Genomic DNA, 26,914 nt, shown 5'->3' on the forward strand with positions numbered 1-26,914 from the left:
TATATAATTACTCACATAGTTACTTTTTGTGTTGCAACTGAATTCATTTTTTTAATAATCTGGCAACAGTTTCTCTTTGCCTGAATGGCTTGTTCATACTCATCATACTTCAAAACCTATTAAAGTATGGATTTGCTGGTGTCAAATACTTTCAGCTTTTGTAACTCTGAAATGTTCTTTGCCTTTTTTTTAAAAGATATTTTTGTGGTGTATAGAATTTATAGGTTTAGAGGTTTTTTTTCTTCTTTAAAATGTTGTTCCACATTCTTCAATTGCCTTGTTGTTGTTTTGAGAGTTTTCTTTTTACATTTAAATATAATGCACTTCTGATTTCCAGTCTGACATACAAAGAACTTAAAAGGTGTCACTTCTATCCCCACAACAACAACAAAGGCTTAAAAACAGAAAATCAATAACCCTGCTAGACATCCATCAGAAAATTAGGGTGATAAGACAAGTCACCGAAAACTGGAAAGACAAGTAGATACAGAATATTACATCTTACCAAGAACAGAAACCACTGCTGGAGCCAGCATCAGGCAGGAATATTTAAAGGGTAGCTGACTAACTCCTGGAGACTGAGTATGGGCTAGCTTGAGAAATAAAAACTCCTGGAGACCGTGCATTGGGGAAATCTCCACACTTTTGTGAAGTTTTCCTCCAGGAGCTCCACCAGATTTTCACTATAAAGTCTCGAGAAAAATGACTTCCTACTTTCACCGGGAAGAGACAAAAAGCAGCCGTTTGAAATAAGACTGTAGCTTTCTTTACTCCTCACCAAATGCTTGCCCTCAAGGGAAACTATTTTTTAGTACCTAACCAATGGGGGCGGTGGGGAGATAACCAACTCCAGCCCCTTCTAGTATTCCGTCTCATCTGAGGTATGAAATAGAAGGCTGACCAGCACTTAGAGAGATCATAGCACAGCTGAAGAGACTCAATAAAATGTGAGGTTTAATCCCAGGATTACAAAATGCTTTCTCACCCCCTACATCTTACTATCACACCAATAGGGCTCCTGTATAATAATAAGAGACTATAGCTGAATAGAACTGCAAGACTCAGACCCTACTTAAAAAGTCCTTAGGGTAACACAAGACAGCAGAGGAAACAAAAACTAGGTCACCAGAGGAAATTTTAGCCTCTAACATCTATAGCTAGAGCAAACGATTAACAGCTTAACTTCTAGCCAGATAAACATAAAACCAAGCAATAAAGACCAATTTACTTTGTTTCCTTCCACATTATATATCATGTCTGGCTTTCAACAATGGCAAAAAATTGCAAATCATGCTAAAAGAACCAGAGCCAGATATGACCAATATTTTCAAATTATCAAACTAAAAATTTAAAATAACTATGACTAATATGATTAAAGGCTCTACTGAAAAAAGTGGGTAATGTGCAAGAGATGGGTAACATAAGCTGAGAGATGGAAATTAAAAGAATATCATAAGGAACTGCTAGAAATTAAAAAACACTATAACAAAAATGAGAAGTGCATTTGATGGGCTCATCAGTAGTTTGGGTATAGACATGGGAAGAATCAGTGAGCCTGAGGATGTAACAACAGAAACTTCCCAAAGTGAAATGCAGAGAGGAGGGGGAAAACAAAAGGAGAAGATGTAATAAAATATCTAAGAACTCTGAAGTGATTACAAAAGGTATAACATACACATAATAGGAATGTAGGAAGATGAAGAAAGAAAAGAAAAATATTTGAGGTAATAGTGGCTGAGAATTTTCTAAAATTTTTGACAGATACAATGCTAGGAATCTTACAGAACACCAAACTGGAAAAATACAAATAAACAAACAAATGCTATACCTAGGCATTTCCTACTCAAACTTCAAAACACTAAAGACAAAGAGGAAAAATTTAGAGAAACACTATGAAGTGGGATAAATACCTTATCTATAGAGTAACAAAGATAAGAATTAAATCAGACTTATCTTCAGGTGCTATTCAAGCAAGAAGACAGTGGAATAAAGTAATTAAATGTGATAATTAAATAAACACCTAGAATTCTAGATCCAGCAAAATTATCCTTCAACAGTGAAGAAGAAATACTTTCTCAAACAAAATTAGAAGGAATTTGTTGCCAGTAGACCTGATGTACAAAAAACATCAAAATGAATTTCTCAGAAAGCAGGAAAATGATTAAGTCAGAAACACAAATCTATGTAAAGAAAGGATAGGCATGAGAAGGAATAAATGAAGTAAAGTCATTTTTATTTTTCGTATTATTAAGTGCTCTAACAAATAACAGTTCATTCAAAATAATAATAGCAACAAGAAACAAAAATAATTAAAAAACACAAAATAATAATAGAACAATATATTGGATGATTATAGCTTATGGTTAAATGAAGTATATAACAACAATGTTATAAGGCATGGGAAGGAGAAATCTGGAATACTCAAGTTATAAAATACTTGAGCTAACCATGAAGTGGTATAGTGTTATTTGAAAGTAGACTTAGTTTAGTCGTTAATGTGTATTGCAAACTGTAGAGAAACCACTGGGAAAAAAAAATTGAAAAAAAATTAAGGTATGATCAATATGATCAATATCCTGAGAGGTAAGAAAACTAAGTCATGTAAAATGATTGATTAAAAGCAAAATAAAAATAAAAGAAAGAAAGACACAACAAATAGAAAATAGTAACAGATGTGGAAGATGATGGCAACTCCATCAAAAATCATTTTAAATGTGAATGGTCTTAATATACATACAGAAACCATCAGAGTGGGCTAAATAAGAATTCCAAATATATGCTGTCTATAAAAAACACAATCATAAACAAAGACAGATTGAAAGTAAAGGGATAGAGAATATACTATACTAACACTAATCAAAAGAAAGTAGAACTAGCTATTTTAATTTCAAAGTAGATTTTAGCACAAGGGAAATTATCAGACATAAGGAGGGAGATAAAGATAAAATACAAGATAAAGATAAACATAAGATAAAGGAGTCAATTCTTCAAATAGGCATATAATCCTTACTGTGTACACATCCAAAATGTGTACATCAAAATAGTTAGGAAAAACTAATAGAGCTGAAAGGAGAAATACACATATTTTAGTTGAAGAATTTAAACCCCAATATCAGTAATTGATAGACTCACAGACAGAAAATCACTATATAGTTGAAGTGTTCAGCACCATCAATCAACTGAATCTAATTGACATTTATAAAGTATTTCATCTAAAAACATCAAAATATATATTCTTCTTAAACTCACATAGAACATTCCCAAGATGAACTGATCCTGGCTCATAAAACACATCTTTGCGAATGTAAAAGAATAAAAATTACATAAAGCATATTCTCAGATGACAACAGAATTAAACTAGATATATATAACAGAAAGAGGCTAGAAAATCCCCAAACATTTCAATATTTGGTTATTAAAAAATATACTTTGAAGTAATACATGGATAAAAGAAGACATTATCAAGGAAATTACAAAAACAATTTTGAACTAAATGAAAATGAAAATACAACTTTTAAAATTTTCTATGTTGTAGCAAAAGCAGTGTTTAGAGAGAAATGTATGTTAAATACATCTGCTAGAAAAGACAAAAATATAAAAGTTAATAATCTAAGCTTCAACATTAAGAAACTTGAAAATGTAGAGCAAACTGAATCCAAGTAAGCAGAAAAGGAGAAATAACAAAAAATTAGAAATCACTGAAATTGCAAACAGGAATTTAACAGAGAAAATCAAGGAAAATGAAAGCTGGTTCTAGAAATGATAAATAGTATTGATAAAACTTTAGCTAACCTAAAAAGGAGAAAAAAAAATGACACAAGTTATTAATATCAGAATGAAACTGGGGCCAACACAACTGATCTCATGGTCATTAAAATGATAATAAAGAAAAACTCTGAACAACTCCTACCCCCAAATTTGATAAATAAGATTAAATAAACTAATTCCTTAAAAGACATGATCTACTAAAAGGGACACAAGGAGAAATAGATAATTTAAATAGACTTATATATTACAGAAACTGAAGCTATATATAGTAATTTTCCTCAAACAGGAAATACCAGGTCCAAATGGTTTCACTGTGAATTCTATGAAACACTTAAAAAATAATACCAATTCTTCTACAATTCCATCCAGAAAATAGAAGCAGCAGGAATACTTAATAACATGTTCCAGGGTGCCTGGGTAACTCAGTGGACTAAAGCCTCTACCTTCGGCACGGGTCATGATCCAAGGACCCTGGGATCCAGCCCTGCATCAGGCTCTCTGCTCAGCAGGGAGCCTGCTTCCTCCCCTCTCTCTCTCTCTGCCTGCCTCTCTCTCCCTACTTGTGATCTCTGTGTGTCAAATTAATAAATAAAAAAATCTTAAAAAAAAATAACATGTTCCATGAAACCAGCATTACTCCAACACCAAAACCAAGACATTACTAATGAGAAAAATTACAGACCAAATCTCTTACAAACATAGATGCAATCATCCTCAACAAAATACTAGCAAGTGAATCCAACAATATATAGAAAAAATTATATACTATGTCCAAATATGATTTATTCCAGGTATGCAAGGCTGGTTTAAAATTCAAAAATCAATTAATGTTAACTCATGATACCAATAGGCTAAATAGAAAAAAGAAGTATTTTCATACCAATAAATGTAGAAAACACATTTGACAAATCCATTATCTACTCAAAAAAATTTTCAGCAAACCAGACATACATAGAAGGAACATCCTCAGTTTGCTAAAGAAACTACAGTTTCTTTTTTTTTTTTTTTTTTTTTTTAAAGATTTTTTTATTTATTTATTTGACAGAGAGAGATCACAAGTAGACGGAGAGGAAGGCAGAGAGAGAGAGAGAGAGGGAAGCAGGCTTCTTGCTGAGCAGAGAGCCCGATGTGGGACTCGATCCCAGGACCCTGAGATCATGACCTGAGCCGAAGGCAGCGGCTTAACCCACTGAGCCACCCAGGTGCCCCAAGAAACTACAGTTTCTAAAGAAATCTACAAACAAAAACAAAAAACAAAACCCTAAAACTAACAACATAGTTAATGGTAAAAAGCTACTTCTTTTCTCCCTATAATCCAAAACAAGATGAAAATGACCCTTCTCACCATTCCTATCCAACACTGTACTGAAAGTCCTAGCTAATTCAAGACAAGAAAAGGAAATAAAAGACATACAGACTAGAAAGGAAGAAATAAATCTTTTTCACAGATGATATGATCATCTATGTAGAAAAATCTCAAAGAACTGACAAAAAGAAAAAACCTTCAAGGACTAAAAAGTGATTATGACATAGTTAGAAAATACAGTTAATATACAAAAATCTATTGGTTTCTCATACATCAGTAACAATTTGAATCTGGAATTAAAAACAAAATACTACATTAGTAACAACAAAAAACTGAAATAATTTGTTACATCCCTAACAAAGCATGTATAGATTACAGATCTATATAAGGGAAACTACAAAATTATGATTAAAAAATCAAATCTTTAAATAAATGGGAGTGATATTCCACAAATATAGAGACATTAAGATATCAATTCTTCCTAACTTGATCTACAGATTCAATACAATCCCATTCAAAATCCTAGCAAGTTATTTTGTGAAGATCTACAAACTAATTCTAAAATTTGTATGGGAAAACAAAAGATTCAGAAGAGCCAACACAATGCTGACTAAATGACTGTAAGACTTACTATAAGTTACAGAGATCCAGATTTTGTGTCAATGGTAAAAGAAAAGACAAACGGATCAGTACAATAAAAGAGGGAGCACAAAAATAGAATCACATACATAGTCAACTTATCGTTGACAAAGGAGTAAAAACAAATCTACGAGAAAAGATTAGTAATTTCAACAAATAGCACTAAAACATCTGTATATATACATGTAAGAGAAAAAATAATCTAGACATAGTCCTTACACCTTTTATAAAAATTAATATAAAATAGATCATACCATAAATATAATATAAAGAAACATAGTTTGTAGAAAGTAACATGGAAAAACAAAGGTGACCTTCAAGTTGGCAATGACTTTGTAGATACAGCATCAAAAGCATGATTCATCAAAATAATTGGTATGTTGTCCTTCATTAAAATTTTAAAATTTCTGCTCTGCAAAAGAACTTATGAGAATAAAAGACCATCTACAGACAGGGAAACAATATTTCAAAACACATATATGGTAAACAACTGGTTTTCAAAATATACAAGCCTTTTGATACTCAGCTATAATAAAACAATTAAAATAGTGGACAATAGAACTGGACATCTCACCAAAGAAAATATACCGATGACAAGCGTATGAAAGGTGTTCAATATCATATGTAACTAGGGAAATGCAAATTAAAACATCACTGAGATACCACTACATACGTATTAGATAGCTAAAATCTAAAACACAGACAACACCAAATGTTGGTGGTGGTGTGGAGCAACAGGAATGCTCATTCATGGCTGGTAGAAATGCCAAATGGTGCAGCTATTTTAGAAGACAATATGGCAGTCAATAAAGCTAACTATCATCTTATAACATGTTCCAGAAATCACACTCCTAAATATTTACCCAAATAAGTTAAAAATATTTGCCCACATAAAAATCCATACATGAATGTTTACAGCAGGTTTATTCCAAATTGGCAAAACTTAGAAATAACCAAGATGTCTGTAAATAGGTAACTGGGTAAACAAACTGTGGCACGTCCATACTACAGAGCATTTTCAGTGATAAAAAAGCAATGAACTCTAGAACTTTGAAAATATATGGGGGATCCTTAAATGCATTCTGGTAAGTGAAAGAAGCCAGTCTGGAAAGTGATACACCTTATGATCCCAACTATATGACATTCTGGGAAGAGCAAACTGTAGATACAGTGAAGTTCATTGGTGTCCAGGGATTAAGAACAAGGAGCACAGAGGTGAATATGTAGCGCAAAGGACATTTTTAGGGCAGTGAAACTATTCTGTGCTATGCTGTAATGGTGGACACATATCATTATTACTTAGTTAAAATCCACAGAACTTTACAACACAAAGATTAAACTTTAATGTAAGCCATGCATTTTGGTTAATAATAATATATTAATATTGGTTTATCAATTTAACAAATGTATCAAACTATTACAAAATGTTAGTATCTGTGGAGAAATTGTTAGGGGAGAACCTTTATGTGGCAACTCTCCATTTCCGAAAACCTAAAATTGCCCTAAAAAAGGTCTACCAGAAACTTAAAAATATGTTTTTATAATAAATTATTAATCATAAGAGATCAATTATCACAACAGATAATAATCACAGATCACAAAATAATCACAAATGATCATAATTATTACCTTATTTTACAGAAATAAATTTTCACTATTTTTTAAAAGCTGTCTATACAGTTTTATGCATAAATTGATTATCTTAGGATCAATTTATGTATGACTTTGCCTGTGTAGCCTAAAGGATAAAGTTTACAAAAGAAGAATGAAAATTCCTATTGCTTAGGCATGTTATCACTGCACCACACTCATTCTCGCTCCCATATACACCTTTGATCTCCATTTCCTCACCAATTTTTTTTGCTGTATCTTATATACCTAATAACTTGTTAACTATCTTGCCATCATTCCCCACATTTCCATTAGTACTTCTATTACAGTGATGAATTCATGAAAAATTAGAACAGGTTACAAAAAAAGAAAAGAACGGGTTTTAAGAAGAAGAAGGTAAAATGGTATTTGAAACTAGGTTTTGATGAATTTTCAACTTCTACTTAATTTGGAATTTTTAATTTCTTTCTCTTTAAACTCCTTCAAGAATTCATAATTAGAAACCCTGCAAGACTAAACAAAATACCATAAATTATCCATTCAACAGTTGTTAAAAAGATACCAAAAGAAGAATATTTAAATATTGATTTGCCTCTTCCAGTAAGAAAAAAAAATATTTTGAATATACTTCCCAATGCATCAGTTAGGCTTGAGATATGGTGATGTCATTTATTACTCTCTTGAAGGGACTTGGAATCTCAACTTTATGATAGCAAAATTGGCCTGGTTTGACATGTCTGCTGCTGTGTAAATGAACTGAATCTGTTAGAACTGGTCTTTTAATGCATATTAGCCTCTCCTGGGCCATATTCTTGCAACTGAAATAGCTATTGGTTGACACTGTATATATGTGCACAAATAGCTCATTCAGTAGATGGGTAACAGAGTTCAGAGCATTTGGTATCTTGTGTGGTGCTGTGTTAAAATAAATATATTTTAACTCCATACACTTATACACTAAGTATAAACAATCAAAATGATAATAATGACTACTATGTACTATATCCAATGTTTCAGATATTTTGCTTATAAATTGACATACACCGTCATACTTAATAGTCACAAAAACTCCACAGGGTAGATATCACTACTGGGTTTTGTGAATTAGAACTCTATGGTGTATGTAGGTTAAATCCCAAAGATCCACAGAAAATAATAAGCAGAGGAGCAAGAACTTGAACATATGTTATTTGACTTATAGTCGATATTCACAATCACTGCCATAATTAGTGTGAGGAAATGCTATTGGAAAAAGGATATTAAAAATAAACAAATAGCTAAAGATAGCTATTTTTACATTGTTTTCAATATGCTAATAATAAAAATGCTACTAAATTGAGAAATATACAATAATAATCATTTCACTCACGTATCTATAGGTATGTTTGGTTTAAACAACTCAACTGTGCTAGGTTCCAAGCTGCAGGCTGGATCAGGATCTGCTTTAGGTAACTCTTACCCTCATCAGACCAGCCCTCACTTGAAGCATGTTCTTATGGTGAAATGCAGGAGCTTGCAAAAGGAAGCATAGCTGTATAGCCATTTTGAGCTTCTGCTTGTTCTACATTCTATTGGCTAAAGTAACTTATCTACAAAACCCAACATCAGTGGCACCTTCCACTGTGGTCAAGTGGGAGGTGATGGATATTTGCTATATGATGATCTAATCTCACACACACAAACACATGCACATATACACACATCACCATCACCCAATCCCTTAGGTACCTATTGCGTATGGGTGCTATTTCCTTTCTAATCAAAGATTTTATGACTCAACTCACCCAATCTACTACTGTCTTTGGAGTTGGGTTCTTTGAGTTTGAGAGTCCAGTTCCAATAACCATCATAATTATAATTTCTTTTCAAAGAAAGAAAGAACGCTTCCTGCTCAGCTTAACTGCCCATCTATATATTCGAAGTAGAAACAACTTTGTATCACTGGAGAGATAAGACTCTAATGACTTAAGTCTCATGACTTGAAAAAGAAAAGGAGTGGAGATGAAGTCCCGAAAGTTCATTTTCACTTTTGTTTCCTTTGCTTTTGGAGACATATCTTGAAAGAAGTTGCTGTGGATGATATCAAAGAGGTTACTGCCTATGTTCTTCTCTAGGATTCTGATGGATTCCTGTCTCACGTTTAGGTCTTTTATCCATTTTGAGTCTATCTTTGTGTATGGTGTAAGAGAATGGTCGAGTTTCATTCTTCTACATACAGCTGTCCAGTTTTCCCAGCACCATTTATTGAAAAGACTGTCTTTTTTCCACTGTATATTTTTTCCTGTTTTGTCGAAGATTATTTGCCCATAGAGTTGAAGGTCCATATCTGGGCTCTCTACTCTGTTCCACTGGTCTATGTGTCTGTTTTTATGCCAGTACCATGCTGTCTTGGTGATCACAGCTTTGTAGTAAAGCTTGAAATCAGGTAACATGATGCCCGCAGTTTTATTTTTGTTTTTTCAACATTTCCTTAGCGATTCGGGGTCTCTTCTGATTCCATACAAATTTTAGGATTATTTGCTCCAGCTCTTTGAAAAATACCGGTGGAATTTTGATTGGGATGGCATTAAAAGTATAGATTGCTCTAGGCAGTATAGACATTTTAACAATGTTTATTATTCCGATCCAAGAGCATGGAATGGTCTTCCATCTTTTTGTGTCTTCTTCAATTTCTTTCATGAGTGTTCTGTAGTTCCTCGAGTACAGATCCTTTACCTCTTTGGTTAGGTTTATTCCCAGGTATCTTATGGTTCTTGGGGCTATAGTAAATAGAATCGATTCTCTAATTTCCCTTTCTGTATTTTCATTGTTAGTGTATAAGAAAGCCACTGATTTCTGTACATTGACTTTGTATCCTGCCACGTTGCTGAATTGCTGTATGAGTTCTAGTAGTTTGGGGGCACAGATTGCATGGAGCATTGCGTGTGGTGCAAAAACAATGAATACTGTTACACTGAAAAGAAATAAAAAATTTAAAAAAATCTTTAAAAAAATTAAAAATAAATAAATAAAATAAATAAACCTTAAAAAAAAAAAGGAGTGGAGATGAAGACAGATTCACCCTGGAGGTGGAGTAATTATTTAAAGCCACAAATATAGGGGTGCCTTGGTGGCTCAGTGGGTTAAAACTCTGCTTTCAGCTCTGGTCATGATCTCAGGGTCCTGGGATCAAGCCCCACATTGGGCGCTCTGCTCAGCAGGGAGCCTGCTTCCCCCTGTCTCTCTGCCTGCTGCTCTGCCTACTTGTGATCTCTCTCTCTCTCTCTCTGTCAAATAAATAAATAAAGTCTTTTAAAAAATAAAAAAATAAAGCCATAGATATGGGTTGTAATTTTTTTTCATTTAGACATAAAACCTCTTTGCTCTCACATTTTACAAATAATCTTTGCCATATATGCTAATCTAATAGGGTCTATGAAATTTGAGAATCTGATCATTTCTTGCAGGATACTAGCTTTTTTTGTGTCATACTAGGAGGAATATAGGTACGGAGTTATTCAAATCAAAAGGTGGGGAAGGCTTTATCCAATTCTAAAAGGGGAAGCCTTTTAGAATTGACTTCTAAATTAATATATCATGTCTCTGTGTGTTCTTAACCCCTAAATCCAGGAGGGAAGAATAATTTGAGGAGAATACACACTCAGGGTCACAGCATGATGAGCAATCCTTTTTTTGGTAAAAGAAATATTTGCTTCATAAAATCAATGAATGGTTTTAAAAGTCACGTGGCAAACAATTTTCTATTATGCGACTGAGAATCGATTTAGAAAGGCTGCCTGTGCCTTCTCCACCACCACATGCTCAGGCTTACAAATTTATTTCTTAGTACTCAAAACAAACATTTAAAAAAATCCTGAGATTATCAGACAAGTTCTCCTCATTTTGCATTGCCATCTGGATACAGATTCCAAAGCAACACCATTCTTCAGAAGAGCTACTCCTGAAAAACAGAGGGCTGGGATTGAATGAATGGAGATCCCTGGAATGCTCTGGTTTTAATGCTTAGTCTGATTTGGTATATAATTCCAAACAATTTAAGGCAGGGAAGAGAAAGGAAAGCTTTCCAGAACCTCAGAGTACAGTCAACCAGTCATTTTTTGAACCACAGAATATGGTATAGATTCATTCTGTGACTTTTTTTTTTCCTTTGTTGTTTAAGACAAGGAAGTTATTCAGGACACTTGTCAGTGGGTCTGTCATTCTCTGGCCCTATGCAAGACCATAGCAAGAGCACATAAAAATGGAAGAAGCTGGAGCAAGTTTATTATGATGAAGATGGGACACATTTTTGCTTAGAACTGACTGAAAACTTGTTACTATCCATTCTGGGAAGGGAAATATCAAGATGTACACAGATATGAAGGAGATGAAAAGTATGAACAGAGCTGCATCAAAATCCGAAAAAAAAAGTTTTAAGGGAGAAAGTCTATGCGTGGCTATTAGTGCTGAAAAGATAAAGACTTTACTTACATTATATGCTCCAACAAAGAGCGGTTATATACCTAAAATTTATTATAAAGGCAGTTTAGGCTGATATAGTAAGTTGTTAAGAATCACTTTCATTGGTTTTCATCTATTTCAGAATTTCTATTGAGCATCCCCCCACCCCAGTAAAAGCTACATGCTTTAATACTGATTTCCCACTGGCCCAACCCCTCCAAACCAAACACCACCACTCTTGTAATATAGCATGAATATTATACTTTAATCTTTTCCTAACTGACATTATGATCAATTTGTGTTTTCTGCTTTATAGATGCTACACATGGGAGAGAGTCATAAATATTAAAATGTGTATCTAGGTATCTAAGATGTTCCAAACAAAAATTGGAATGTGCATGGACCATGTGAATGAGTTCATCCAGATTTGGCTGGAAGAAAAAAAAAGTTTCTGGGGTTAGCAAGATGGTGGTATAGGAATTTCTAGAACTCTCTCCTCCCAGAAACATAAATTTGAATAAACACCTGCACAGAAAATGACCTTCACAATTGCTAAGGATTCCTGGTAACATATGACAGCACTTGGATGGAGCACAGAAATAAGAAAATACATGTTAAAGAGAGTAGGAAAGACAGTTTCACATGACCCTGTAACCCATACCCCAAACCATGTCAGCCCAGTGTGGAGAGTGGAGCTTTGCTTCCCTCCTGACTTCACTGTGGACCTCTGCACCAGGCCTGCACCAGCTCCCTTTGACTGGCTCCTGGTACCCCAGGTTCCCAGTTTACCCTAGCACCAGGTGGGCCCCCATGGTTCCAGGCCCAACCAAGTACCTGGGATCCCAGGCTTTCAGCCTGCCCCAGCACCAGGCCAGTCTCCCAGGCTCCTTTCCTGTCTCAGCGACTTCCATGAATGAAGGCTCCAGGCCTGTCCAGGTGACAAGCTATTGCCAGCTGTCCCAAGCTCCAGGCTGGCTCCCAACCCGACCCAACTCTTGTCAGGTCTCCACAGACTTAGATGCTACACCCACACCAGTGGTCTCCTGCTTTTAATCAATCCCCTTTCCCTAACTCAGAATCCAGGCCCATCTATGCAGACCTAGAGTAATCAAAACAGTACTGTATTGGCATAAAAACAGACACACAAACCAATGACACAAAACTGATGCCCAGAAATAAACCCATGTATACACGGTCAATTAATTTTCAACAAAGGAGCCAAGAACATACAATGGATATCCTTCAATGGATAAAGGCTAGTCCTTTCAATAATGGTGTTGGGAAAACTGCATAACCACATGCAGAAAACTAAAACTGGAGCCTAGCTTACATTACTTATTCATAAAAATTAACTCAAAATAGATAAAGATTAGAGACTTAAATGTAAGACCTGAAACTGCACAACTCCCAAAGAAAACACAAGAAAAAGCTCTTAATGTTGATCTTGGCAATGAATTTTCAAATATGACACCAATAGAGCAGGCAACAAAAGCAAGCATAAATGAAGAGAACTATATCAAACTAAAAGGCTTCTGCACAGCAAAAAGAAACATTCAATAGAATGAAGAGGCAATCTACTGAGAAGGGGTTAATATCCAAAATATATATGGAAGTCACACACTTTTTAAAAAAGTAATCCAATTTAAAAATGGGCAGAAAACTCAAGTACACATATTTTCCAAAGAAAACATAATAATGCCAACAAGTACATGAACAGGTGCTCAACATCACTAATAAGCAAGGAAATGCAAATAAAAACAACAATGAGATAATACCTTACATCTGTTAGGATGGCTACCATCAAAAGTACAATGAAGTGTTGGTAAGGGTGTGAAGAAAAGAGAATACTTATAAACTGTTGGTGTGGATGTAAATCAGTACAGCCACTCTAGAAAGCGATATGGAGGTTTCTCAAAAAACTAACCAAGGTTCCTATCAAAACTAACTAATTGGATCCTGCAATCCAACTTCTGGGTATATATACCAAGGAAATGAAATCAGGATCTCGAAGAGATAGCTTGTACTTCCTGTTTGCTGCAGCATTATTCATAATAGCCAAGACATGGAAGCCTAAATGTCCAATGACAGATGAATGGATACAGAAAAAATATATACCCATATTCACACACACACACACACACATATTTTTGCCATTAAATTAAAAAAAAATAAAATCTAACCTTTTGTGACAAAATGTACGGATCTTGCAGTGTTATGCTAAAGGAAATAAGTCAGAGAAAGACAAATATTGCATGACCTCACTTACACATGGAGTCTAAAAAGCTGAACTCATTGAAACGGAGGATAGAATGGGGGTTGTTAGGATCTGAGGGGTGGGGGAAATAGATACTGATCAAATCAAAGGGTACAAGCTTCCAGTTATAAGATGAGTAAATTCTGGGGATGCACCATATAGCATGGTGACAATAGTTAATAAGAGCTGAAAGAGTAAATCTTAAATGTTCTACCACCAAACAAAAGGTAATTATGTGAGATGATGGAGTAAGTTTTAAAAAACTGTGGTAACTATTTCACAATTTTTTGTGTGTGTCAAACTGTCATGTTGTATACTTTAAAATTTACACAAAGCTATATGCCAGTTATATTTCTGTAGACTTGGAAAAAAGGAAGTTTCTGGGTTCCTGAAAAGGGTGAATCAACTAAAAATCTTTCTATGGATTTTGTACGGATTCAAAGAATATTAGGGTCTCAGACCGTCTTCTGGAAAACTGGGCCTTAAATATTTACATAAACCACTTCAATCTGGCTTCTGATGAAAGCCTGAACAAGCGCGCCTGCATTATACATAAAGGTCACAGAGACAAGCTGAATTTCACCTTTCCTAAAAATGTGTGCAGTCTCTGAGGTCCTAGAGTAGCCCCGACACCAAAGGCGTGAATAACTACACACCTACACACACAGATACACACTAAGGCAATGAAATTGTTACAAGATAAATTGCTTCATTTTCTTTCTTTTTGGATAATCCTTATTTAGAATGTCCACGTTTGAGCTAGATGGCATTTTTTTCATTTTCATGCTGCCCAGACATCCACTAAGTTGAAACAAAATGGTCTCTGATTAATGTTTAACTAACAAGTAGTCCCACAGTAAGCTTCCAGGTTTCAGGTACCCGCTAATCTTTCCAGACGAGATCCGCACGTTCAGGGTGGTATGGTCATAGACCCCGCTAATCTTTCCAACTACAACTACTGGGAACCTCCTTTCTTCCTTTAAATATACTCCTCCCATCATTCCTTTAACATCTGTGAAATGGATCTTTATTTTTTTAAAAAAATGCTTCCTTCCTTTGGAATAAACATCCAGTTTGTAGTATTTCCTATCAAGTGTTTTTCTTTCCTTTCCTTTCCCAGATACCACTGAAACAATACAATTAGCAGAATGCTTGTATGTATATAACAACAACAACAACAAAAAAGTTGTACACAGCTCCCTGAAATGTGAAGGAAAGAATCTGCAGAATCCCTTACATGCTATGAAACCTAAGGAAAACAATGTCTTTCTATTTCAAGAGGATGATAATTCCTGATCATTTTAACTTAAAAGTTGTTTCAAGTCAAATAAACCATCCAGCATTTTTTTTTGCAGGTTCTATAGTAATCATTTATTAATTTGATGAGAAAAAGCATTTCTAAAAAGCTCCAAAGACTCCTCTAGTACTTCCAATTCCTAGTTAAATAATCCCACATACCTCAAGGACACTGGGGTGGGGGGACTTTGGTAACAAGCACTTAGTTTTCTTCAGTCCTGTTTTTCTCCCCAGCTCCACGGGGCCCATCCCGGGGCCCATCCCAGGGCCCAGGATGAGGCAACCAGTCCAGTAAGGATGCATGAAGAAAAAAAAAGTACACTCACCTAGTTTTTTAAAAAAAAACACTCCCGATGCTTTGCCCGGAATTTCAAGCGGCACACAAGACCTGGTCCACTCTAGTTTCAACCTCAAAGATATCTGGCCTGTCCTGTGGGTTAGCAGCTAACATATCTTTCAAGAACTGCTTATCCCTCAGACATGGAAGTCCTGAGTTTCTGAGAGACAGATGAGCAAGCAGTCCATCTTTGGGTTTTCAAGCTGCGCCTCACCAACAAGGACCACCTAGCGCCCTTGTTTGATACAGATCCTCAAGCACTCCTTCCTGGTCTCAGAGTCAATGACAGTGACTCTATCTGTCCAGGTGCTAATGCCCGGGTGATAAAGATATCAGCCATGGCTGTCTATAGGGTCCGGTCTGTCCCAGACGTCAGCAGCCACGTGGAAGTCTGAACCACAAGCTGAGGACAGGTGGTATTTATTCACATTCACATTTTTGTTGTCTTGAGTGCCCTCTTTGCTTCAGGGGAGCTAGCCCAGTACAGCCTTTGCTTAGTCCAAAGTCGGCTACCTTTTGGGTGGGGGTGCTCGACCGCTCCGTGATGAGGCTGTTACCTGGCTTTACGTCACTGGGTACTATATGGATTTTGTGCTGGGAGGCAGTGATGCTCGTGACCTGTACCATGAAGCTTTTGTGGGTGCTGGTTTCCACCTTCACAGAGCTCCATAACAAGCCAAGGATACCATGGTTCCTTAGCACAAACCACGGCCCTCGGTCCTTGGAGCAAAGCCTCCGCCAACTGCAGATAGAGCGGCGCTCTGGTAGGCACTGCCCATGCGCACAGCCTGCGGTTGCACGACAGGACGCAATCGTCCAACTGCGCACCTCACTCCTCCAGCCGTGCTGCCTTCTGGTGGCGCCCCTGAGGCTGGTCAGGCTCCACGTTCTCTCCGGCGTCTTGGCGAACCTGCGTGTCCTCACCCAAGAGGACTCTACTAAGTCCGGCCACTGCCTAGTGACGCAGGCCGTGGGAGACCAGCTGCGTCTCCTGCCGCGGGCTGTAGCACCGCCGTGCGGACTGGTTCCCCGCGTCTGGCCGCTACAGCACCAGGTAGGCCTCGTCCCGGCCTCAGCTGCCACTGGTGAAAAGGTTCACGAAAAAACGTAATATGTTGGAGATAAATAATTTTGTTTTAAAATTCACCCTTCCTTAGTCATAGCTTCCATGACAGTGGGAATAGAATTTTAATAGGAATGATAAACTATGAGTTATAGCTCTGCAAAGATTATTAAAATTATTGTTTCCATTTGCTTCTATCTAGGCCCTGTTGTAGCAAGAAGAATCCCACCTGCCTCATTCCTTCTTACTTGAACAGATGGATCATAAAAGTATGGGCTCACCAAGGAACATTTAGTCTCATCCCATTACACCTGCTGGCCAAGGGAGCGATACAAAACAGCCACTATCCAATTCATATACTTAAAACCATCCAAGAGAATGGTTTCGCAGGCCTTACTGGCCAGCTGGGTTTGTCCTTGGCTTGTTCCCAATAATATAAAAGTAAATTATAGTAATTGCAGTCCCTTCCATATCACATGTGTACAGGCCCTAAGAACTACATTACTGCTACGACTAGCAAAAGAAAATGGATCCCTATTATGTAAAATGTGACGAATATATATTTTTTAAAATTCCGAGTTTGAAGAAGCAAACAAGAAATGGACCTTCTTCAAAATATCATAAATCAGTACTATCTGTGGATAGGCATACCCATTTTCAGGAATCCTGTGCTATTTACCCTAAGGAACATCATACGAACATATATATTTGTAAATATGTTTATGGTTTTACCATTTGTCACAGATGACAAATGGTTGGAAATAACCAAAATTTATACTGACGTGGGACTGGATTAAAAAAACCTATGGTATGAGTATACAATAAAAAACTAGGTACACGTCAATAATGATAAGTAAAATTGAAGTTATTGACATGTAAATTGATCAATGTTATATATTTGACTGAAAAGGAATAGTGCATAAATGTGCATTTTATAATGCAATTAAGTATGTGCTTAAAAGCACATTATTAACCAAAATGTTAATAATAATGAAATTTTGGTAACTTTTGTGTACTCTCCAATATATTATTTACATTAGTTGAGTATATATCACATCAATCCAAAACAGTACATTTCATTTTAAAGTCAAGCCAAACCATGTCTCTCTATATAAGGAACACAGGAATTTTAATTCATTCATTGATCACTTTCAGGTGCTTGATGTGTTGTAGAAGCCAGTTTCCTTGTTAGTCCTGAAATCAGTCATGGAACAATACAATTGAATAAAATATAATAAACATGTGAAATACAATAAAAACGAATCACCAGAAATATAATCACACTCTTAGAAGTCATGGAAATATTCAGTTTCTATAAAAAGTGCCTGTAATCTTACTCTCAAATTCTGTATTTATTTAATTGCTAGCTGGTGACACTCAGCTTGTGATTCAGCACAGGTCTGCAGATTACACTGTGAGGACTACTGCTCTAGAAAATATGGTAGCTTCTAAGGAATCAAAACATGCTATTAAAAAAGACCATTTAAATAATGAGGATAGACCCATCTATGATGAGGTTAAAATTAATTGTAAAAATCTCAACAGATTAAATAGTAAAGCATTCTTTCTCAATCATTCAGGGTCCATTGTAGGTCAAGCTCATACCACTTGGAACATTTGGTTTCTGTATCCCCCTGAGAAGGGAAAAGAGAGATGAAGAAGGAATACCAGTTCTTTATTGCCTTTGACTATAAGGAATGCGTATCATTATTGTTCTCAGTCCATTGACCAGAATTAGTCATATGGCTGCAAACTAAGTACAATTTAGGGTGAGAGATGTAAGACCAGAGTTAGTCATATGGCTGCAAACTAAGTGTAACTTAGGTTGAGAGATGTAAGAGAAAAAAAAAAGATATTTGATGAACAGTAACTTCATGGAGAAGTTACTAACTGAAGTTGCCTGACACTATCAATGCAGTAAAGAATATAAAGAAGCTGGGACTAAAACTCAGGTTTTTTAAATTATAAATTTAATATATATTTGTGTCAATTCAGATAGACTAAGTTATACTGAAGTAACAAATTAACCCCCAGATCTCCAGAGCTTAGCCCATGGAAATTTATTCCATGCTCCTTTTGGGAGATTTTCAGTCTCCATGTGTGTCTTCCAGGGTGACAAGAGAAAGAAACAGAGTGCCTGGAGAAGACACAACTTCTCTATATCCTGGCTTAGAAGAGATACTTGTCACTTGCTCTCAGAATCAAGTGGCAAGAGCTGATCACATGGACACCCCATCACAGGAAGATTGGGCATGGAGGAAGAGCATGTGTGTTTGGTAAGCAGTATATGGGTATATGTATATTCTATAACACTCAACTAAATCAAACCAGCTTTCAGTAATTAGTCACTGTTTGGATATTTCTGCCTTTTCAATTGCAGTTATGTTTAGAATGGTCAAATGAAATTTGTAAATTTCCTAATTTATCCTTTCCCTTTTACCCTTGAAACTTTATTTACCTATCAAAAGCCGGTTCAGCAATTTTCTCTAAACTCTTCAATCCTGTGGGGGAGAAAAGAATCAGGTAAAACTATCAATAGTTATTTGAAGAGAAATAATAGACAAATTTATCAGGCTTAAAACACGAATAGCCTTAGCCTCATATTACCTTCTTTAGGTTTCCAGTGATAAAAAGGGAAACAGCAACAAGCCTAACTTGTTCTCCTTTTTCATCAACTGGGAAGAGGTTATCATTCTGTTTGCTCTAACATGGTCTAGAAAATATGTATAGAGCACTTGCTTGTCAGGAAGCCCCTTTATCTGAGTCAAGCTGTATATGAGATTTAATCCTTGGAGAATCCTCAAAGACTGTCTAAAAGAATATTCAAAGAATTTGTATTTTAGATATCAGAGGAGGAGAACAGATAGCCATCTATGCCAGCTGACATAGATTTTCACCAGTGTAAAGCCAGGAGGAAGGACCAGGTGATGTCTTCAGACAACTATTAGCTCAGGAATGTAAGGATCAAAGCTGTGTGTTTGATATGGATTGCAGTTATCACAAAAACCTGTCTTTAATTTACCTAAAATACCCATATCTCATCAGGAAATCCAATATGAGTTCAAACTGAAAGGCAAGGTGGTGTAGGAAAGTGGCACCTGATGGTGTAAATGTGACAGTAGATCACATGGAACCTGTCAAGTCCTTATGAAAGAGTGTTTTAGCTTGTAATCTTCCACATAACAAAATTCTGTCTGAGGTGCCTTCCATCTGTCTTGGCAGGTATGTGGATAAAATTATCAGTTCTCTATTAGCATATGTTTCATTCTTGGATGTTTGTTTATGGGGAGAATTAATGTAGCATACAACTTGCAATTAGTTTTTATACGGTTAATGACAGGTTCCCATAAAATGCCTTGCATTGAAATATGGAAGGTAATGGCTTTAATAAAGTATACAGATGCTCAGATTCAGATCTGAAAAAGGAAGCCAAATCAATAAAGTTTGCTAATTAAAAAAGATTGAGTTATTTGATAAGATCACTAGAAATTTTGCGATTGGCTACCCATTTAGTAACTTGAATATTAAGGAGTTTTTTATGGCTGAAGTCCTTAATATAATCTGACCCTGCTAGTTAAATAATGGGTGAGTTACTTACCTCTACCTATTCATGTATATCAAGTGAGAATTTTAGTTTACCTTTTGTTGAAAAACTGCTCTAGACTGGGTTTAAAAGATAAACATATGAGTAAAGCATGGTATCTGCCCTCCAGGAGACAGGTTATAAGAGTGATTCCTATGTATTTTTGCATATTAGAAATACCTGGGAAACATTTTCAACAATAGAAATTCCCAGGACCCTCCCATCATAACTTCTTACATCAGTTGTAATTCATTAACTCTTGGATTAGGTCTAGGTACCTGCATTTTTTTTTTAAACTTCCCATATCTGAGGTAACTAGTCAGCTAACTAAAAACTGAGAATTCCTATTAATCTAGTTATTTTTGTATTCTTTGAATGTAAGTATTGTCACCATTTGAAATGTTTCCCTCTCTCTTTCCAATTTCCCATAGCATAACACGTTTAATATTTTATTAAAAATAAAACAAGGGGTGCCTGGGTGGTTCAGTCAGTTAAGCATCTGCCTTCCGCTCAGGTCATGGTTCCAGGATCCTGGGATTGAGCCCAGAGACAGGGCTCCCTACTAAGCACTTGTGTGCTCTCTCCCTCTCTCTCTAATAAATTTTTAAAATCTTTAAAAAATAAAACAAAACAACTTATATAACATTTCACCATGAGACTTCTCAATTCAGAAACTTTAACAATGACTATTACTGATCATTGTCTCATTCTCTGATGATAGAAAAACAATATACAAACAATTAGGTCTTTCTATGGATGTTCCTTTTTTGTGTTTTTGGATAATTGGAACCATGCAATATATGGCCTTGTTTGTCTGGTTTCTTTCACTGTGCATGATTTTTTTAAAGGTTGTTCCATGTTGTAGCATGAGTAATTACTTTATTCTTTTTGATAGCTGAATAATATTCCATTGTATGGATACACCACATTTTGTTTAGCTATTCAGCGGTTGATGAAGTTGAGGTTGTTCCCACATTTTGGCTATCATAAGTAATCCCCCTATGAACATTCATGTACAAGTTTTTGCCTGTGTGTGGGCATATGTTTACAAATCTCAGGTATTTATCTAGGAATAGATTTACTAGGTCATACAATAACTCTGTTAATCTTTTGAGAAATCATCAGACTGTTTTTCCAAAATGGATGCCTCATTTTACATTCCCTTCAGTTGTGTATAAGGATCCCAGTTTCTCAACACCCAAGATTTTTTGTTTCCCTTTTGATAATAGCTCTCCTAGTGTGTGTGAGGTGGTATTTATTATGAATTTGATTTATATTTCCCTAATGACTAATAACATTGAACATTTTTTTCATGTGCTGATTTGCCATCTCTCTTTTTTAGAGAATTATCTAATCAAATCCATTTTTAATTGGGTTTTGTGTCTTTTTATCACTGAGTTATAGTAGTTCTTGGGGGCCTGGGTGGCTCAGTTGGTTAAGCAACTGCCTTTGGCTCAGGTCATGATCCCAGAGTCCTGGGATCAAGTCCTGCATCAGGATCCCAACTCTGCAGGGAGTCTGCTTCTCCTCAGACCTACTCCCCTCTCATGTTCTCTCTTACTTGCTCTCTTTCGAATAAATAAATAAAATCTTTTTTAAAAATTAATTATTTATATATTGTATCAAATCCTTGCCAGATACATGGTTTGCAAATATTTCTTGGATTCCTGGAGTTGTCTTTTCAGTTTTTTTTTTTTAAAGATTTTATTTATTTATTTGACAGACAGAGATCACAAGCAGGCAGAGAGAGAGAGGGAAGCAGGCTCCCTGCTGAGCAGTGAGCCCGATATGGGGCTCAATCCCAGTACCCTGAGATCATGACCTGAGCCGAAGGCAGAGGCTTTAACCCACTGAGCCACCTAGGTGCCCCATCTTTTCAGTTTTTTGATACTGTCTTTTGATGAACAAAAGTTTTCATTTTGATGAAGTTCAGTTTATCTATTTTTCTTTGGTTTCTTTGTGTTTTCCATGTCATATTTAAGAAACAATTGTATAATCCAAATTTATGAATATATGTGTGTGTATATATGTACATATATACACATATCCTTCCAAAAGTTTCATAGTTTTAGCTCTTAAATGTATAAATTTAAGCATAAATTTAAGTATAAATATTAAGTATAAATTGAAATGTATCTTTCATCCATTTTTATTTAAATTTTTAATATATTGTGAGGTAGGGATCTAACTTCATTCTTTTGCATGCGAATATCTACTTGGCCTATCACCATTTGCTAAAAAGACTATTTTTCCCCCATTAAATTGTGTCTTTGGGCTGCTATAACAGAATACCAGGGACAATACCATGACTTATAAACATAAGAAATTTATTGCAGTGCTAGAAGCTGGAGGGTCCAAGATGAAGGTGCCAGCCAATTCAGTGAGAGTCTTGTTCATAGACCATCATCATCCCCTTTAACCTCATTTGGTAGAAAGGGCAAAGGAGCTCTCTGGGGTCTCTATTATAAGGGCACTAATTCCATTCATAAGGACTCTGCCTTTGTGATCTAACCAGCTCCTAAAGACTATACCTCCAAATACCATCACATCGGGGATTTAGTTTCAATGTGTAAATTTTAGGGGGACACAAATATTCAGTCTATAATAAATGATCTTGATAAGCTTGTCAGAAATAAACTGAACAAAATGTATGAGCGTATTACTAAACTTTCAATTCTATTCAGTTGGTCTGTATGTCTGTTCCCTATGCTAGTACTACACTCTTTTGATTACTATAGCTTTCTAGTAAGTTTTGGAATTAGAAGGTATGAAACCTCCAATTTTCTTCTTTCCAAGATTGTTTTGGCTCTTCTAGATCCTTTATGGATCCATATGAATTTTAGGATCAGCAAAAAAGGCAGCTGGGGTTTTGATAGAATTGCACTGAATCTGTAAATCAGTTCAGGTAATACATTATCCTAAATATTAAGGCTTCCATGAATACAAGACATTTTTCCATTTACTTAGGTTTTCAATTTCTTTCAATAATATTTTGTATTTTTTAGTGTATAAGTATTACTCTTTTTTGCTAAATGTATACCTAAGTATTTTATTCTTTTTCATACTATTATACATGGAATTATTTTTTTAACTTCATTTTTGGATTGCTCTTTGCTACTACATGGAAAAGAAAACTCTGAAGGTGGAAGATTACCTCTTTTAAGGCCCTATCTCCAGTTGCATTCTCAGGTACTGAGTGTTAGTACTTCAACACTTGAAATTTGAAGACATACAACCCCATCCATAACAATACCATTAGGCATGCTCCCTTGCTAACTCACTGAGGAAATGTAGTGTGAACAAAACTTTCATAAATTTTTGTGCACATTGAATAACAAAGACTTGTGGGTTTTTGTAACTATAGCATAATTTAGGGAATTCTGAATGACATATTTCACTTGATAACATTATTTTATACATTGATCTATGCAACAGAAAAATCAATGAGCAAAACCCACAATGTCCCTGCTCTAATGGATCTTAAATTTTAGAGTGCAAGGGTGATAAGCACTAGACAAATAAACAAAAAAAACTCAGAGCAAGTGGATGATGGGTGAAATGTTTTTCCTTAACTAATCTGGGATTCTGAACTCTTTGGGAATCTAATTCATATAATCCATGTAATTTAGTAGCATACATTATAATAAAGCAGTATGTATAAAGGTAATGGAAAACTAACTGAAAAAACATTTTAAAGATTTTATTTATTTATCTGACAGAGAGAAATCACAAGTAGGCAGAGAGGCAGGCAGAGAGAGAGAGGAGGAAGCAGGCTCCCCGCTGAGCAGGACCCTGAGATCATGACCTGAGCCGAAGGCAGCGGCTTAACCTGCTGAGCCACCCAGGCGCCCCTGAAAAAACATTTTAAAGAGGTGTTTACATGGTTTCATTTCGTTGTATATTTTGGAAAAAATGTATTTTATACCATTAGATTTTTATCCATGGCAAAACTGAGGACCAGAGATTTCGTTAAATTGTCTAAGGTCATATAGCTAGTTAGGGAGAAAAAAGTTAGGCCCATAAAAAGACTTCTGTTCCTAGACCTTATATATTTTTCTCTACCATTGCAGTTTTGCTTTATTGACTCAAATTTCAACTTTAAAAGTAGGGGTTTTTTTGATTTGTGCCTTAGGATTCTGGAAGCAAAGTGAACCCTTCTATCCATAGGGAACAGCATTCTTCATGTTCCTTGCTTGATTAAGGATATCACTGAGTCTTTTATTTCTTACTCCTTGAATATTCATTTTCTGTTATGAGCTGAAGAACCTAATGTATCTAATATATGTATATCATCTAATAGATACTAACTTTTGAAGTGTAATACAAGGAAAAAAACCCCTGAATTGATGGGAATTCACTTTTTAAATCTGGAAAATTTAAGACATTGTTAGAATGCAACAATTTATAATAATAATGAACTTGAAAATATACAAATTAAACCAAATATTGACCTTTTTCTGTTTGTGTCTAGGGAATTGACTAGCCTCCAAATTGCTAGCCTTTAGGTGGTTCCCCTACTGCCCACCCTCCCAAAAAGAATAGATATTATTGAATTAAGAGAAACTGGAAATGAGAGGGAGAGATTAATATTTCCTGGTACTGAAAGATTAAATCTAATTTTGAAGAGATACAATAGAAGAACTTAATAAAGACCTCTTAATGTGTTGATACTTGAAATAATTTGCAAATTAAAGTGTAATGCTTCCTATAAAATTTGATGGGTTGTCTTTTACTATTCTAGAATAGGTTAATTTTCTTCCCTAAATTTTCTCTGAGTTTAAAGAAACTAAGCTGTGGTCTTCCTCATCTTATCATACTTTCTACTTTCAGTGCCTTTCAGAAAATTTTCAGAGAAGTTTGATGGCCTTGGATTCTCTGTTTCAGTATCCCTGGAAATTTCTTGTAAGAGAAATATCAACAAACTTCAGAGATCTGTGAAGGACATGTTAGTCTAGAGATTGTAGCGCTATGTTTAAAGGCTGATTGATGAGTTCTGTCATTTTTTTCCCTTATTTATTTTTTGAGCATTAAAAAGAAATACATTTGTTAACATGAATAATCCTTCCAGAAATTGACACAGCATTATAATTTGATACATATCTCCACTTATATTAACACAGATAGATTGAACCATCTAAAATTCAATTTATTTTGATATATAGGTATACTGTACATTTATTTGATTATTTTGGTGTTTGTGGACAGTTTACTCACCCCCAAAATTTGTAGATTATGGAGAGGTTCTAGAGATTTATACTTTTCAGATGTTCTGCAGTTGTCTCAAGCAGTCACATAAGTTAAGCCCCTAATAGGTGGTCCTAACAACATTGTTGAACTTCTTTGAGACTCCGTGCCCTCATATAAAATGATAATGATACTCTTATTACTTAAAATACATGCTAATGGTGTCAGTCTCCTAGAAATGATGTCATGAGTTTTATTCCTGAATCAAACTATCTTAGTTTGTGAAACTAGTTATGTCTTATGGACATAACTAGCTCACATCTTTCCTCAGAATTACAAAAGCCTACTATATTTTTTCATTCACTTCTATAGCTGATCATCCCTTCCATGTGATCCTTGTCCCACAGACTGCCTGAGAAAGTTGTATTTCCCAATCTAAAACATTTTCTTTCTTCCTATTAAAAAAAATCTTTTCAGTTTAAATATATAGCCTTATAAATTCCAAATATTATATTTAATAATCCTCTAAATATTGAATCTTCTATCTCTTATCCTAAATAGTTTAAATAAGCTCTTAAAGATAAGTCCGTAGGTTTAGAAAATTTTTACTTATCCCTGAATTCTGTACTCTTTCTTTAATCCCCTTCATGGAATCTGGGCATATACAAGGATTTCTAAGATTTTGTACTTGTGGGTAGAAGGGGCTCTTGCCTGAATGCAGTGTTTTGTGGCTCTTCAGATAATTGAGAGCCCTATCTCAAAGGTGATAGTGGAGGTAACATTGCAAGATGACATACTGGAACCCATGGCTGGAGTACTTGGTCTAAATTGCTCATGCTTGATATGCCACTGAAGGAGTTCAGAACATTTCACTCCCAAAATATGTCACTTTGGCATATTGATTATTTTGGAATAAAGGCACTTATGAAACAGTACCTGTAAAGAGGACACTCTGATCCCCCCCCCACTCTTTGTCTTCCTGAAAGGAGGAGATAAAACTCCAATGTGAAAGTTATGCCCCCTGTAGCAGGAGGATGGAAGAAGTTGTTACCACCAGAGACAAGGAATTGGGTCCAAGAAGTCTATATGCACAGACCTTCTTACTCTAATCCTCATCTTATTTACATTTTCACCATTTACGGCCCCTAGCCCAATCCCCTTTGTCTTCTCAGTTCTTTACAAATTTATTGTTTTTTTGCCCAAATGGTATAAAAGCTTCCTTCTTTGTTCACTTCTTCAGGTTTTCATTCTCTTTTGAAAACTCTCATGTACATGAAAAACTTCTGTATAATGTGTATGCTTTTCTCCTGTTTATCTTTTATCAGTTTAATTTTTAGGACCAGCCTGAGACCCAAAGAGGGTAGAGTAAGATTTTTCTTTTCTCCTGAAAGACAGGGACCCTGGCCTCCAGAAGCCAAGTCTTATGCAGGGCA

Source organism: Lutra lutra, chromosome 9 (genome assembly GCF_902655055.1).
Source record: "Lutra lutra chromosome 9, mLutLut1.2, whole genome shotgun sequence".
In the NCBI taxonomy this organism is placed as follows: Eukaryota; Metazoa; Chordata; class Mammalia; order Carnivora; family Mustelidae; genus Lutra; species Lutra lutra.